Below are 17,740 nucleotides of genomic sequence, written 5' to 3'. Positions count from 1 at the left end.
CACTCCAGGACAGTTATGACCTATTGGAGAACTTTGTCTTAGGGGTTCCTTGGAAAGAACAGTATGATCCTTTGCAAACACCAATCAGAAGAGGAAGACCTTGAATTGTACAGTTTATCTCATTTTATTCTTAGAATAATTTTATGATATATGTAGTGTATGATTGGTTTATATTTGGTTGGAAGTGACATAAAACCTGATTCAAAATAGCTCAGGCAAATATGTGAATTTGTAAGTAGAAACGGCTTCAGTCTGAAATGATCCAAGTCTCAGGTTCAGATTCATCGTGCTCTTGGGTGGCTCTGGTTCTACAAGTTCCTCTCTTTGTAGCAAATAGCTGTACTAGTTCCAAGCATCATATCTTCATAGAACCAAGCCAAGCGGATATTAATGCCCTCTTTTATCCAGCCTGAATTTGACTTCTACTGGATTGTGCCAGTGATGTGCTGGTCCCTTAATCTGATTGTGTGGATTTCTTCCTGGATTCAAGTTCAAGGATGTCATGTTGGTAGCTCAACATCAGCCATGGTGGGAATATTTAGGCCACAGAAATTGGCAATTGCTGAAAATAAGGCTTTTACTATCTACAGAGCCAGTTGTTAAACATTTACCAGCACACCTGTTTGTACCCAACTTTTAATGATTTACCAGAAAAATGGGCTTATGCCATTCATAGATGGCTTAGGTACTAGAAGTGAAGTTCAATCTCAATCAAATTACACATCTAAAAAGGAGGTAGGATGGTGACCCAAAATATATTCAGGGCACTCTTACCAAGAAAGAGGAATAACGGATGCTAGCCCTAAACTACAGATACTTTAGTTTCCATAGAAGTCAAAAATGCTGGCTCTGTATTTTAGATGAGGCAGCTGAGACTCAAATGCTACTCAGGCTTTCAGTGGAGGAAGTGCTAGATCTGACACTAGAACCCAATTCTTCTACATGTCAGTTTCATTGTTCTTTCTTCTACACACTTCACTGCTCTTACCTGACCTCCCCAGGATCTGCTTAACCTGGAGATTACCAACCCTGGGGATGATATGAGTCACTTCCTACAAAATCCTTTACCAAATGATATCCAAACAGCACTGGGGTATCACTGCTGAATGGTGGCATTTCTCTGCCTGCATTTCTTTACTGACATCGAATTCAGACTAGCTTCCCCTCTCTTTTCCTTTTTTGGCAGGCTCTCTTTACAAGGTGAATTTAGACATATGAGCACTCCAGGAGGAGATCTGATTTGACAAACATGTCTAGAAAGGAGAAAAAGCAAGCACTGGCATTAACTTGGCTTCCACTGGGACTGGGCTCCATTAGTGAACTAAATGTTGGTATTCTGGGAAAAGCCAGCTTGTTACTGGAAATTTTAATTCTTTGAAAAAAAATGGCATTAGATTTGCCTTTGGTTGTCACGGTCCACGAGCTCTTACCTATGAAACCATTCTTGATCATAGAGTGCAGCATGTCTACAAGAATGTTCAATTTGCTACATGCCTGCAACCAGTCATCATTTCTTGCCCTGGCAGACACTGCTAATCAATCTGATGCTGACTCAGCTCACATTTAAACTAAGATTTCCTGAGATGATTCTGTATGCAACCACTACCAACTGATGAGTGCTGACATGAGTATGAAAACTGTTTGAGCTCCTTGTGCTTTTATGGTGTGTACTTCACAATGAACTCTGATCTATTCACTACCATTGAGTTTCAGTGGCATTTGATAATCTTGCACTTGATTATATGATTATAGTATCCTCTTTTTTGATTCAAATCTGTTAAAAACTGTTTCTCTCCAAGACATTTAAGTACCTAGGGCACTTGGATTGTGTTTTACACTACTTTGTGACCTTCCCAATGTCAAGATGGGTACAGACTAGATGCTCAATAAATATTTGGGTGATTAATTACCTAAGGAATTAGGATTAATCACCTAAAGGATTCTTTGGCTGATAAACCTAAGAAATTCAATAGAATGGAAGTCTAGGAAAAACTTTGCTTGCATGGAACTATCAAAGTAAAGCTTCGGACTGTGGATAATTCAGTCAACCTGCAAGCCTCGATTATCTGCTCAGAGTTTGTGAAGACCATTGCTATAGTCCCTGAAGTGTATTGATAATTAAACATGATCTTAACCCTCAAGAAGTTTATGGTTCAGTACCAGGAACAAGAGAGATAAGTGTGATCATCAGAATTGTAGAAATATAAAAGTGGTGCCGAGGAGAAAGATTGAGATGAATGAAGTTGACAAGGTTAACAGCTTGAACACTCCATAGTGGAAAGAGGCAGTGAGATGGGAAATTATTCCATAAAGCTTCCTTCAAAGAGTGTCAATAAGATGTAATGCCAATGGAATAGAAAAATCTTCTTTTAGAATCACAGTGTCATATTTGAGGGACCTTTGACTTTACATGAAATTACCAATGCTTGAGTATAGCAACACTTTCATCTTGGATATTCCTTTCTTATTTACTCATCCAACCAAGCTTGCATAAATATTTCCTTGGGCTTTTTTGTTTTTCCATGTTTGTTGGCACTGATTTTTCAGCAAAGCAGCCTCTTAGAGTGAATGTGCTGTTAAACTGTGGCCTCCTAGGCCTAACCCACTTGATAGCCTGGAGTTTGTGATAGCACCTCAGCTGCTCACTCTACCCACATCCCCTTCTTCCACCTGCCTGATCCACCCAGATCCCCTCTGATTAATTACTCACACCTATACATCTTCAACTTCCATTAGGACCTCCCTCAGCTTGTGGTGCTTCTTTACCCGCAAAATGCAGAGCCCTGGTGGTCCCTGGGGATCTCCGTCCTCTGTGGGTCAGCCCTTGGCCAGTGATGGACTGGAAAGTGTGTGAAAGGGCAGATCCCTTGATTCACTAGGAACGCAGGCCGAGGGCTTCCCCTGCAGGGTCTTACTGAAGCTGGGACTTTACTTGAAGTCACAGCCTGGCTTATGTTCCTCCCCTTCCCTGTCCTGCTTCATCCACTTTTCTGATAGTTTCTACTAGGAGCGATTCCTTAACCATCACTTATATACAATCCTCTTGCCAGCTCAAGAAGCTGCAGCCTAACTGGTGTTTCTTACAGTATCGTCTATAGCTAGGAGGCTTCTTATAATGGCAGGCTCTAAGTCCCCACCTCAGACCTTTGAAAACAGAATCTTGGGGGAAGTGGGACAGGCCAGAGAATCTGCATATATTAACAAGGCCCCCAAGTTAGCTTCTATTTTTTCTTAAATATAAGATGTTGATTAATACATATTGAATTTTAATTAATAATTAACTTTCTTAAGGTTTTGCTTAATTAAAAATTAAAGTTTTACTTATGGGGCAGTGACATTTAAAGCAAGTATACATGAAGTATTTGGGGATGAGGATTAATGAGGTAGGATATAAATAATACCTCAGTTGGCCTTGCCTCAGGGTCTGTTAAATGATTGAATGATCTGACTCTAGAAGTAATGCTGGCCAGGTGTGGTGTCTCACACCTGTAATTCCAACACTTTGAGAGACAGAGGCAAAGGGATCGCTTGAGCCCAAAAGTTCGAGAGACCAGAGAAGGCAACATAGCGAGACTCCATCTCTACTTTTTTTAAATGTTGATGTGCTGTGTTGATGGCATTTTATGTATGTGTGTGCCTGTGTGTGTAATGTCTGGACAAATCTTAGAAACATTATTTTCCCCCCCTCAACAGTAATTTTTTTCCTCAGAAAATTTACTTTGGAAGCCAAATTCAGTGGTTTTCTATATTATTTTACTTTTGAAAATATTTTAATCAATGAAACACTTTAATTGGAAGTTTAGGCAGAAGTTCAATACGTAGCGTGGATAAACGCTGAGCTGTTCCATCTGATGGAGGTGAAGAGACTGGGATCCTGCCCACTTCAATTCCTTCCCATTCTCTGATCAGAGCTACTTCCACTAACTCCTATTCGTTATTGAAAGGAGATTAATTGCCCTGTTATCTCAAGGACCTCCTGGAGCTCTGTCTGAGTGGAAGAGAAAAAGATAGATGAGCATTTTTTTTTTCTAGGTTGCATGCTTGGTACTTTGAGGGACTCTACTTTTTGGCAATGGAAAATGATATCCACTTGTTTGATCTATCTACAAATGTATTGAATTATTATTATCATTGTTTTTTGAGACAGAGTCTCTCTTTGTCACCCAGGCTGGAGTGCAGTGGTGTGATCTCGGCTCTCTGCAACATCCGCCTCCTAGGTTCAAGTGATTCTCCTGCCTCAGTCTCCCGAGTAGCTGGGATTACAGGCGTGTGCCACCATGCCAGGCTAACGTTTGTATTTTTAGTAGAGACGGGGTTTCACCATGGTGGTCAGGCTGTTCTCAAACTCCTGACCTCAAGTGATCCACCAGCTTCCTAAAGTGCTGGGATTACAGATGTGTAAGGGGTCTAGAAATGGCCCTTCTTGAACTCTCAGCCCCCAGGTTTTAGTGGGAGCCTGGATTTTAGCTTCAAGAGCCTAAAAGAACTTTACTAACCAGGCCTAGGCCTGAACCTTGGCTTTATTCACCTTGTGACTTATTGCAGGTTGTAGAAAAGGAAAAGTCACTTAGCATCCCTAAGACGTGGGGGCTGTTGCTGGGAATAGATTCCTCTAGAAGGAGTTTAAGCTTAAAAATAGGAGGGAGAAGAAAAGAGTGTGGGGACCATTTCTCCTAAAGTGCTGGGATTACAGACATGAACCACTGCACCAGCCCAGTATTGAACTATTCTTAAAGTGTCTGCATACAATTTTCTTTTTCTGGTGCGGGACAGCATTCAGTATGAACCTAACCCTGAGATTCGTATGAAAATTGTTGAATGGGTTCAATGGGACTCAGCAGAGTCCATCCCAAGCCACATGAGTAACGAAGGCGGATCTTACTTGTGTCAAAGCAGCTGATCGCAGAGCCTCCAGCCCATGGTTTCAGGTCAGTTAGCTGTTTTTCATGATGCCCTAGTGGGATATGCCTCCATCCATTCCTCTCATTCTTTACCCTGCCTTCTGCTTCAGGGAAAAGTCACATCGGGTCGGCTCCAAAGAGTGTCCCTGCTGATTCACTGTGGCTTTCTCTGATCATTAGCCAAACCAGGGACCTTTCCCTTGCCACTAAGCTGCTGGAAGTTCAGATGTGCTGAATTTTACCCAATGGCTTCATGCTTGAAACAAACAAGCAATCAACCGAGGCACTTGGGGATGAAGGCACAGTGTCTCTCTCCGCTGACTCAGTAAAGGGACTATTGTCACTAGGGAGATGGTGATGAAGTCAGGCCTCAGGAAGCAGGTACTGGATCCAAGGCAAATCTCTGGATCTCAGGAAAAGAATTTATGGGATCTTTCTTGGGATCCTTGGATACTCTACCCACTAGGTCTGTGCTTTTTCTGGCCTCTCCCCCTCTATTCCTGGCTTCCTCTCTTCCTACTATATATGTGTACCTTTGCTTGGTTTTTTACCTTCTGTTGCTCATAATCTCCACTTCCTTGTAAATTTGTCTCGCACATGGCTCTTCAGGGCACAGCATTGGCTTGCGGCTTTTGATCCTCAATCCTACTTTCCAGAGATAAAGTTTTATTTAAATACAGAAGAACTTATTCTCCAAAGAAGACTTCCGTGAAGTAAAGTAAAAATCCTTTTGGAAACCGAACATCAGTCTATTTGTGCAGTTAATAATTTGCCTTCAAGCAGGACACATAAGTACTCTAAAGCATTTGTGGAAAGGTCCAGGAGATGACAATGAAAGTGCTGGAGTATCTGGAGAATAGGGATGAGGAAGAGATGGCTGGGATATGGGAGATGGTCTCCAATAAGGGAAGTAAGGGCTCAAGAATGAAAAGACGTGGATGAAGATTCAGGAGACACAAGTTCTAAAGTCAGCTACTCTGGTCTTCACAAACCATGAAGATGTTACCAGGTCTTCTGTAAGAATCAGGTGCGAAGAATGAAAGGTAGTCTCCCTGCTCTCTGTCATCTGTTTTTCATTTCCCCATTCATTTCTGTAATGATGGACTTTCCATCCTATCACATTGCACGAGCAGCTCTGAAGTCCCTAATTCTACCGAATTAAAAAGACTGTCCACCGATTAACCACCAGATATCCAGTATGAATTGCTTGAGAAGTCCCAGATTAGGCAGACAGAGACTGATTTGTGGCTCTTAAAAGAGTGTTTACCCACACAAGCAAGCTTTCTCTTTGGGGGGAATCCATGCACTCCACAGATTGTAGCCATTTCGTCAGCCTGAGCTTTGGTCTTTTCCTTTTTCACTGGAGCAGGAGGCCGATCCAAGGGGCAAGGGGTCTCAAAATGACCCTTTTTGAACTCTCAGCCCCCAGGTTTTAGTGGGAGACTGGATTTTAGCTTCCAGAGCCTAGAAGAACTTTACTAACTAGGTCCAGGCCTGAACCTTGGTTTTACTCACGTTGTGACTTCCAGAGCCTAGAAGAACTTTACTAACTAGGTCTAGGCCTGAACCTTGGTTTTACTCACGTTGTGACTTCCAGAGCCTAGAAGAACTTTACTAACTAGGTCTAGGCCTGAACCTTGGTTTTACTCACACTGTGACTTATTGCAGGTTGCAGAAAAGGAAAAGTCCCTTCTTCCTACTCTATACGTGTGCCTTTGTCACTTAGCATCCCTAAGACATGGGGGTTGGTGCTGTGAACAGATTACTCTAGAAGGAGTATAAGCTTAAAAATAGGAGGGAGAAAAAGAGAGTGTGGGGACCATAGAGCTCAGAACAGAGGAATAGGTTTCATCTTTATGAGACAAAACAGCAACGAGCCTATGTGGGGAGGCCAAGGCTCATGGGAGACTGTGTAGGGAAGCATTCTGTGGTTTTCTAATCCCTCCTGCCGTGATAGAGAGGCCAGCTCCCTCAGCCTGGAAAAGTGCCAAGCCAGAGGGAAGGGATCAACTTGAGACCTCAATCTTGTCCAGCTCTGAGCAGAGTCAGTCAAAGAACCTCATCATCATATGAGTCCTTAGAGGTCACCATTTCAACCCCCTCATTTGACAGAAACACAAACAAGGAAAGAAACATCTCCAAAGGCATGCATGTACCCATGGCTGGAGCTAGAACCCTACAAGCTGCTTCCTACCAAAAATGAGCTTTTGCTTTAGATGCAAGAAGGACAAATCTCTGATTTAAGAACCCAGAGAAAAAACCAACACCTCATGGCTAAATCATTATTGAGTAAAGGGGTATGGGAACAAAGGACATAGGTGTTCCAAAGTCATCAAATCATGGTGTCCTCCAACCCCCCGATCAGAAGTGGTGGCATGAAGGCAGCCCAGAGCTTTGCTGATGACAGGTCTTGTAAGCCAGATAGGCAAAATTTTAAAGCAATATGAATGCCCAGAACATTATATAATGATGTTCTTATTTTTCTATGGTTTTAAAACTGTACTATCAATTGGTTAGGCTTCAAACCAGTTTCACCAAAAAAAGCACTTGCTTAACTCATGCAATCAAACCAATGGAAAGAATGGAGGTCCATTCGAGCCTCTGAAATGACCGGACACCAGATACTATGAGAGCCAGGAAGCTTTCAAGCCCCCTCTGCATGATGGTTTTATTCAGGGTTTCAGTTACAGTAGTTTTGCCATAGTCTCTGACACCCCCTAATCTCACATCTCCAGGCGTTACTACTGAAGAAAACTTGGATCTCCTCATTTAGCTCCAGATGAAAACAATTCCAAGATAGATTTTCCCAACAGGGGCCACTTGTCCATGTCTTTTTTATTTTTATTTTTATTTTTATTTTTTTTATGAGTCCTTCTCTGAACCAGCATTCAGCAGAGAACAGATATTGATTTGGGGGCCTCTGCTATTTTTTTCCATTGTCTGTTCTTATGTTTCCAGAGCCTTTCCTAACCAAGGAAGTCTTCATATTTACGCATATAACAGGGGTGTAGAAAAGGTTTTTTTCTATGATCATTTGGTGGTGTCAACCCACAGGTTTATCTTCACATTTCTAAGACCAGCAAGGGGTTCAGTGCAGTGATTGATTAGCAATGTCTTCCACGACTGTGGGAAGGTAGAGCAGGCATGCATGCCACACATTAGTCATCCTTGTGCAAGAGGCCTTAAAGGCGTTGAACCAAAACTAGGGGCACTGGGTGCATCAGATACGGTCCCTGCCTTCAGAGTCAAGCGAAAAAGACAGATAATTAAGAGATTAATTGCCACAAAATGACAAGAGCCAATGCTGTGGATATGTATAAGGACACAAGGTAACACAGAAGAAAGAAAAGAGTAATTTTTCTTGTGGCATAGATAAATTTTGATTATCTACCCTGCTTTGGGGAGGGAAGATAGAAAAATAATTACATGTATCTTAAAATGCATTATTCTATTTTTTCTCCAATCCATTTACATGTCTAATTATGATTTTCTCAGATTAGTATTGAAATGCTGTCTCGTTGCCTGAATACACAAACCAGATAAGAATACAGCTAGAAGCGCTGTCTAAGAGATGACAAGGTGCCGTCTCCCTGTGATTGTTTTTTGTAAATGAATCATTTGGAGTTTACTGATGGTTTTCGAATATATTTCAAACTTACATTTGAAGTAATATTCTAACAAGGTGATTAAGGACACTAACACTATGGCATTACAGCATGACACAATGGCTCCTGTTCCCTGTACCCCTCCTTCCTATCAGAAATGAGGTATAGGAGCTTGAACAAGTCACTGAACTCTTGAGCCTAAGAATTCTCATTTGAGAACCACTGTTGATAACATAGCTGATGTAGATAAAGCCCTTAATATAGTGCCTGGGACATAGCGGTGCTCATAAGGGATGGCTACGGTATGTCAAAAGTCATCTAGACCAGGCACGGTGGCTCATACCTATAATCCCAGCACTTTGTGAGGCCAAGGTGGATGGATCCTTTGAGGTCAGGAGTTGGAGACCTGCCCGGCCAACGTGGTGAAACCCCGTCTCTATTAGAAATACAAACATTAGCCAGGCATGGTGGCATGTGCCTGTAATCTCAGCTACTTGGGAGGCTGAGGCAAAAGAATCACCTGAACCCGGAAGGCAGCGGTTGCAGTGAGCTGACATCTCGCCAGTGCACTCCAGCCTGGGCAACAGAGTGATATGCTCTGTCTCAAATAAATAACAACAGAAAAGTCATCTATATGCCCATGTGTGAGAGAATAGACTCTTACACATCTGTAGGATATCCACATCAGAGACCCAGATGCCTGGCTTCAGACTATATCAAGATAGAACATCTATTGCTGAGCCTGGGTTTGATGCCTCCCTTGCTCAGAATCTGTCTTTTGTAAGCGTGGGGGAAGAGATCAAGAAATTGGTTTCAGATTTTTAGCTATGCTGGGGAGCCAAGAGTCCATCCTAGCCAAATCTGCCCCTTCTTGCACTTTGTCCACGGTATGAGAACTCGTGAATTGTGGCCACCTGACAGTGAGGTGTGGAAGGCACCTTAGGGTCCCACAGCTCCCAACACCCACTGCACACAAGGGAACCCAGGTGTGTAGTGTATACAGGCCAGACCACCTCCCTCTGGGCTTGGCCCAGACCACAATGCATTTGGCGCTGGTCTATTTTCTTTTAAAACTTTAAGCCCATGAATGTTTTTAGGGGAATTTGATCCACATTTTTTTTTTAATTCATTTGCATTTAACTCATAAAAATGCTATTTCTAAAGAGGTGGTGTACGACCAAGAACCACTTCTTAATTCTTCTTTCTTCTTGCCTTCATCTTTGTTCGTTATCATCCTCTTTCTTCTCTGTCTCCGCCTTTTCCTTCTCCTCCTTCCCCTTTCAAGTCTTTTTTCTCAGAAAAAGAGATTACTTTCCACCCTTTTTATTCGTCTAAATATCTAAGGTTGAATGTCTGAGCTTGCCTGGAAGTTAGCATCCATTGATGTGAATAAGAGAGATGTGACTTCTTCCAGGGCAAAACCTGAAGCGTTATTTCTGTTTCAATGCTTGCTCTGTGGATGCCATCACGGGGTGCATTTAGGATCATGCTACTTATCTCAGAGTAACATTAGTCATCCTGATGACTCACGTGTGGGTGGAGATAGGGCAGATGGCTGGGAGGATGCTCTGCAATGCAGAATTTCTGGAAATTTAGGGTTTGAGTGCATATCTTCAGGCTCTAGAGCTCCAAAGGAGTCAGCCTCCTGACAATCGTAGTTTTGGACTCAGGATTTAAACCAGAGTATCTGGTTACCTTCCAGATGGCTGCTTGGTGTGGGGACCTGCAAAGTGGCCGAAGCACTCAAGCATGCACATGGAGAGACAGAGAGGCAAGACTGTCCCCAGGTCCACTGCAAGGAGTGGACTGCAAGGGAAGGCTGGGCAAAGCCTGTGCCTTTTTAATACAGTGACCACACCCTCTAATAAATGTCACTCTTCAATTTCCTCAAACAACTCCTCCTTCTATTGGGAGATGCTAGGAAGGGAGAGGTCAAGAACTGGGCTGAAGCATCATTCCTGACACAGAGGTGTGTGGTAGGCTGTCCTCTCCCCTGTGGTTAATGTTCTCTGTGTGTGTGTGTGTGTGTGCGCGCGCGCGCACGTGCGTGCGCGTTGTGTGTGTGTGTGTGTGTGTGTGTGTGTGTGTGTGTATTCCAGTGAAAACGAGACCACACATTTTTATTCTGTTCTCACAGCATGTAGATCAGGGTTCTGCAAACAATGGGTACTGAATTGAAATTTGGTTACATTAATATCACTTTAGACCGTCTCCCATACAGAAGGCACACAGGTTTCAGATTTGTGTCGCCATTTCAAACCTAGGACTTGAATTCTTTTCACGAAGTAGTTTAATTTCCCCTGGGATGTTTTAGGGGCAACCCTCTTCTCCAGCTTGTTTTACTGTGGATTGGAAAGAATTCTACACTATGACTTGGAAGGCCTGGGCTGGAGAACTGGCTCTGATTCACTGGCTTACTCATAGCAGCAAAACACTTATTTCTCTCGGGCTCATTTTCATTGTCTTTAAAACAGAGACCCTATAACCACAGAACTCTGAAAATCACCTAGTTCAGCTCACCTAATTTTATAGATGAGCAAACTAATTCATATTTGGACTATGTAGAAACAGATACTTAAATCCTTTAGGGAGGCAGCACGCATAGCAGGTAGAGATCACCAGCCCAAGACTGCGTGGATTCAAATCCCTCCTCAGTCAAGTACTGGCTGTGTGACTTTAGGTAAGTTACTTAAGCTCTCTGATCCTCAGCTTCTTCATCTGAGAAACAGAGTAATAATAGTACCTACTTCAAAGGCTCTTAAGAACAGTCAATATGAGAAAAGGGCTTGGAACAGCACTTGGTCCATGGTAAGGAGTAAGAATTAGCTTTTCTTATTGACCCCCAGATCATGCAATGTACCAACAATACTGATGGAGCTTAGAGCCCTATCTTCTGAGGGCCACTATCCTGCTGTTCTCAGCACAGGATGCATGTTAGATTCACATCTGATTTAATATTTTTATAAAACCTCCCCTGGGCAATTCTACTGCACAGCTAGGACTGAGAACAACTGTTTTACATACTGCCCTCAGCTACTTCAAAAGACGTGTGTGTGTGTGTGTGTATGTATATATAAGTATGTACATATAAATATATTAAATATATACATATAAATATATACAACAGAGAAATAAAATATATAAATATAAATATGTGCAATATATAAATATAAATATATAAAATACATACATATGAATATATACAATATATACATATAAATTTATTATATATACTTATAAATATATAAAATATATACATGCATATAAATATATAACATGCACATATAAATATCTAAAATATATTAATATAAATATGTAATATATAAATATATACACATAAGCTTTTAAAAATATACATATATAAATATATAAAATACATGCAAATATACATATAAATATACAAAATATATAAATATATAAATATAAATATACAAGTACATATAATATATAAGTATATGCATATAAATATATAGTATATATAAATATAGAAAAATATATATGTAGAGTATATGTATATATTATATATATATTTTTAAATCAAGTGTAATTCAAAAACTTTATGTATAAGAGATATCATTAACCATTTCTCAAGGCCTCATTCTTTTGTAAGGGCCATAAGTTTCAATTATTTTTCACTGTTATTTTCATTTCAAGAATGATGTGAAAAATACATTTTTTCCTGTTTTCCCCCTTTCTTGAAAGCCCCTGGTGGGAGCTGTGCACAGGCTCACTGAGACTTACTTCAGAAGAACCGGAACAGCCCCCCACCCACCATCTCCACTGACTACCCCCACCCCCTGATGGAGAGACACATCTGATTCCTCCAGTCATTATCATTTTAATGTACAAAATGACATTATGCCGAAAAGAAGGGGTTCATAAATTATATCTGATTTTAGAAAGGTTTCCAGCCATTGTATAAATGACAGATCTATAAAAGAAGACTCAAAATGAATTTCAAATTAAAAAAAAATAATTCCATGTTTTTATGGCAAGGTGAAAAAAATTCTCGGAACAAAATGTTTCTGAGGAGGGTGATACAGAAGCCCGTGGAACTGAGAAAGCCTGACAGGAGACAGGAGACTGAGAACTGGAGGGAACCTGGGGTCTGTCAGAGCTAGGAGGTGATCACCAAGCTGGCGTGCCCGGGAGCCAGAATGTAGTCCCAGAGGCCGGAGGAGGAGCAGCTTAATTATCTACTTTGAGGAGAGCAGACTCGGAGGCTGTGTTGAAAACCGCTGTTCACAGGCATTTTGACAGGCCCGGAGGCCTAGACTCCGGTGATGGATGGAGTTCTGCCTTGAACTTCTCAACACATATATTTCCATTGGAGACCTGGATGTAACAGAATACAGTTGGACAATTTCCTCCTCTAATTCACACAGAAATTTAGGTAAGGTCAGACAGGCTTCCTGGTAAAAAAGTTCCCCCAAACTGCTTCCACACCTCATGGCAGTTCAGAGACATTGAAACCTGTCTGAAGGCCTGTGGTGGTGACCAGTGAGGCTGGATTGCAAACCAGGACAGGGGGCCCCAGAGAGAACAGGAAAGGGGTGAAAGAAGGCAGTCTTCACCCCGTGCCGGAGGGCTGCCGAGAAGAGGCTGACACTGAAACCATAGCAAACCAGACACCTTTGTGAGTTCCTGTAACCTAATGGGGGATGGCAGGTCTTGCAAAGGTAAGGGGGTTCTTTCTTGAAGCCTGGAGGCCTCTTGGTTGTGGTAGCAAATCAATTATATCCATGATGAGGCCAGAGGAGTCATGTGTAGGGAGCTGTCACTTAGTTTCTGGCCTTATCTGTGACTCAACACAGTGACTGAGGTCACCAGGTCTAGCAGGCAGGTTACTGTGGACCGGACATGGGGGCACAGTGGGTGTGGGATTCAGTTTGGAGCGGTTCAACAGGGCTGTCATCCCCCGCACCAGGCAGCATGGGGCCGGATTTCCATGCAAAAAGAAATGCCCCTAAGAGACATAGAAATACATAGGAGCAGTAACATAGACTGAAATCTCTGCTAAGAGAGTAGGGGGCAGTGGAGGGACAGGGTAGGACCTGAAACCATCATTGCAGACTTCAAAAATGGGTAACCCTATGGTTTTCCACAAACTGGTTAAGTTTTGATGCCATCTACCCAGTTTTCTTCTCTTCTCTTATCCATTACATCTCTTTATTCATTCAACAAACGTTAAACCCAATTCTGTGATAGGAACAGAAAGAACAGAGAAAAACAGATAAGTGTCCACCTCTCCTGGGTAGAATGGTCCTCATATTCTGGCACAAGCTCCTGGTTTGTCACACTCTCGCATCCTCAGCCTCTGTCACTTCTCCACACCTGTGTCCCACCCCAGCCCGAGGCTTGGACTGTCATGCCAGCACCTCCCTCCTGGCTTGTGGGTCCTTCAACCAGTTGTTCTGCAGGCTTGATGACTGTCCTCAGCTACAGGTGTCTTCCTTAAACATTTTCCTAATGATTAAAGGTCCTTAGTGAGGTGCTATGGAAGGAAGGCTACAGAAGCAAAATACATTTAGAAAATGCAGCATGCTTTGTCCTCTTCTTGGAGTCTCTTAATAAACACTAAGAAAAACATAAGACTCCTGGATGTTCTGGGGTGATGAAGTCTATTTAACTCTGTTTCCCCAAGAAGTCCCCAAGCTTAGGTGGCCACAGAGCGATTTGTCCCATGACACTTAATATCGTCCGCTCTTCTTTTCCCATCACAATCTCCATCTTCTTTTCCTGTTTTATTTTTCTCCTTGGAACTTAGTACTTTCTGAAATTAAGTTTGTCACATGTATGTATTGAGTATTCTGTTTTCTGTCCTCCCCACATTCCCATTGGAATTCAAACTTTATGGAGTCAAGGACGAACACACACACATGCACACGTGAACAGGCATGTGCACACACACACACGCACATGAACCTAGAATAGTGCCTGTAACATGTTGAATCCTTAAGTCGCTACATATTTGTTGTAGCATGCTTAGGCCAGCATGCCTCTCTCAGTCCATGTTAGACAATATTGGGATCAAGCAGAAACCACTTAGCTGCTAGCTCCAGTAAATACCTGCTCTTGTGAATCAACCAAAACACTTTTCTTCAGTTTTGAGGACTGACATCTTGCTCATCAAAGTTTGCTTCAGGACCCTTGCCTCACTCTGTCTACTAATTCAAAACCATTTGTTAGAAACTCTGTCCTGTGTCAGTCGCTCTCCTACCTTGTAAGACCCCCTTTGAAATCACTCACCCTGGCCCTAAAGCCCCATCAGTGCCTTCCTTACTTGTCCCTGTACTGAGATTCTATCAAGGTGGTGGTCTGCATCACCGCAGCTGGTCTGATCAACTTGGCTGTGCTCTGTCGACAGGTTTTCTGACAGTCCTTGGCAAGGCCGATGATTGACAATTCAATTATTGTAGTATGAATGAATCCTGTTGACAGATAATCCAAAGAACCAACTTTGGCAAACAGGTGTTTTCACAGGCCAGGAGCAAGCTTCTTAGCCTGCATTTCAAGGTCTTTTGGTCACATTTCTCACCATATGCTGGACCGTGGCTTTTTCAGATACTCTTCGACCTTAGCTTGCACTCTTCTGTCAACCGCTTACAGGAGTGGTTCACTGGCTTGTTGATCAGTCTCCCTAATCTCTCACAATTTCAGGCACTACATTTAGGGCGTACCAATCTACTGAAAAGATCTTTGGGTCCAAGTAGACCACACTGTTTGATTAACTTATATAAAAGCAGGATCTTGCTTTTCTCATTGGTCACATAGGTATCAGAATTCCTCCTCTGCCCTTCTTGAAGCATTTGTATTATAAGTTAAAGCCTGCTAGAGCTGCCTTAGCAAATGACTGCAAACTTGCTGGCTTAAAACAATAGAAAAGTATCATCTCACTGTTTTGGAGGCCAGAAGTCCAAAGTCAAGGCATTAGCAGGGCCACACTCCCTCTGAAGGCTCTAGGGGAGAACATTCCTTTGTTTCTTTTAGTGTCTGGTGACTCCAGGCATCCCTTGGCTTGTGGGTGACATCCTGGCTGGCTAACTCAAGTTACTGCTTTGATCTTTATGTGGACTGTGTCTCTCCTCTGTGTGTCGTTCATATGGACACTTGTCATTGGATTTAGGGCCCATTTAGATAATCCAAAGATCTCAAGGTCTTTAACATTATTACATGTGCAGAGACTTCTTTATTCCAAATAAGGTCACATCCACAGGTTCTGGGAAATAAGAGGTTTCTGGGGCCACCATTCAAACCACCACAAGGTTGTCAAAATGAAACCCAGTCATTCATGAAGCATTGCTTTAGAAAGAAATAAAATGTGTTATTTTTATTGTTGTTTTATTGTTAGAGGCAAAGGAGCATTGCTGTTGCCAAAGTGAAGATACTGAACTCCTTTTATAGAATACTCTTCTTCCATGTAATATCTCACGTGAAAGAATTTGGAATTGTTTTTCTCTGACTTTGGATTTCCACCTGTAGAATTCATTTATTCAGAGCTTGCAACTACTTTCAGAATAAAGTACTCAAGGTGTCCTTAAATCAGGTGGACCGTATCTTTGCAACCTCTTCTTCCATACCAGCCAAGCCAGCTGCAACTCCTCCCAGTGCAGTGAACCTGCTTTGACTGTAGGGCTTTTGCTCAAGCCTTTCCCTGCCCATCTCCACCTACAGGACCCCAGAAATAATCATCCTCTGATGTTCTCCTCATCCCCCAATCTCTGCTTCCTAATCCCATTGTGAGATTTAGTTGCCTTCTCTAAAATGTCTGTGATACTTTTCTACCTCTCTTTATTACCAACTATACCCGTATTAGTTAGCCAGGGCTGCCAAAACAAAGTACCACAGACTGGGTGGCTTAAACAACAGGAGTCTATTTCCTCAAATGTCTGGAGGCTGGAAGGCCAACATCAAAGTGATAGCCAAGTTGATTTCATTCTGAGGCCTTTCTCCTTGACTTGTAGGTGGCCAACTCTCCCCGTATCTTCACGTGGTCTACCCTCTGTACATGTCTGCGTGTTAGTCGCTTCTTCTTGTAAGGACACCAGTTATATTGCATTAGGGCACACTGATGTGACTTCTTTTTACTTTAATTATATTTTGAAAAACCCTGTCTCCAAATACAGCACATTCTGAGGTACTGGGGGGCTAGAACTTCAACATGTGAATTTACACGGGGCACAGTTCAGCCCATAGCAATACCCTAGTTATTTTCCATATGTCAGTCTTCCTCACCAGATTGGGAGCAGCATCAAAACGACCCTCATCTCATCTTTTCCTTCTCCTCTGCGGCCATGTTGATTTGTTTTCTTCTCTTTTGTTACCTCTGTCATCTCTCTTCCTCCTTCTTTCTCTTCCCCCTCCCTCTTTCTTCTCACTCCCTTACTTCTCCATATTTTTAATCTAATCCTTCTTAATTTTTAATTTGTATTTGTTTTTATTTTTAATTAATTAATTTATTTTGAGACGGAGTCTCGCTCTGTTGCCCAGACTGGAGTGCAGTGGTGTGATCTTGGCTCACTGCAACCTCCACCTCCAGGTTCAGGCGATTCTCTTGCCTCAGCCTTGAATAGCTAGGATTATAGGCACACACCACGATGCTCAGCTAATTTTTGTATTTTTAGTAGAGACAAGGTTTCACCATGTTGGTCAGGCTGGTCTTGAACTCCTGACCTTGTGATCTGCCCACCTAGGCCTCCCAAAGTGCTGGGAAAACAGGCGTGAGCCATCACTTGCTGGCCTTTATTTTTATTTTTTAGAGACAGAGTTTCACTCTGTCACCCAGGCTGGAGTACAGTGGTGTGATCTCGGCTCACTGTGCAGCCTTGAACTCCCAGGCTCAAGCGATTCTCCTGCCTCAGTCTCCCAAGTAACTGGGACTACAGGTGCATGCCACCTGTAGTTTTTTGGTTTTTAGTAAAGACAGGGTCTTACTATGTTGCCCAAGATGGTCTTGCACTCCTGGGCTCAAGCAATCCTTCTACCTAGGCCTTCCAGTCCTGGGATTACAGGCATGGGCCACTGTGCTCAGCCTCTGCTCCTTTTTATGATAAGTGCTGTTTTCCACCTGTGAGATATTTAATTATGTTATCTCATTTAACACCAACAACAACTTTAAAAAGACAGTGGCATGATTACCATTTAACATGAGTGTGTGAATTCATGGAGTCTTGCAGCTTTTTAATCTATATGTCGGGTGACAAGGCCAAAGTTGAAATCCCAACTTATTGGGTG

This window comes from Macaca thibetana, chromosome 20 (genome assembly GCF_024542745.1).
Source record: "Macaca thibetana thibetana isolate TM-01 chromosome 20, ASM2454274v1, whole genome shotgun sequence".
In the NCBI taxonomy this organism is placed as follows: domain Eukaryota; kingdom Metazoa; phylum Chordata; class Mammalia; order Primates; family Cercopithecidae; genus Macaca; species Macaca thibetana.
This window is presented reverse-complemented; position numbering follows the sequence as displayed.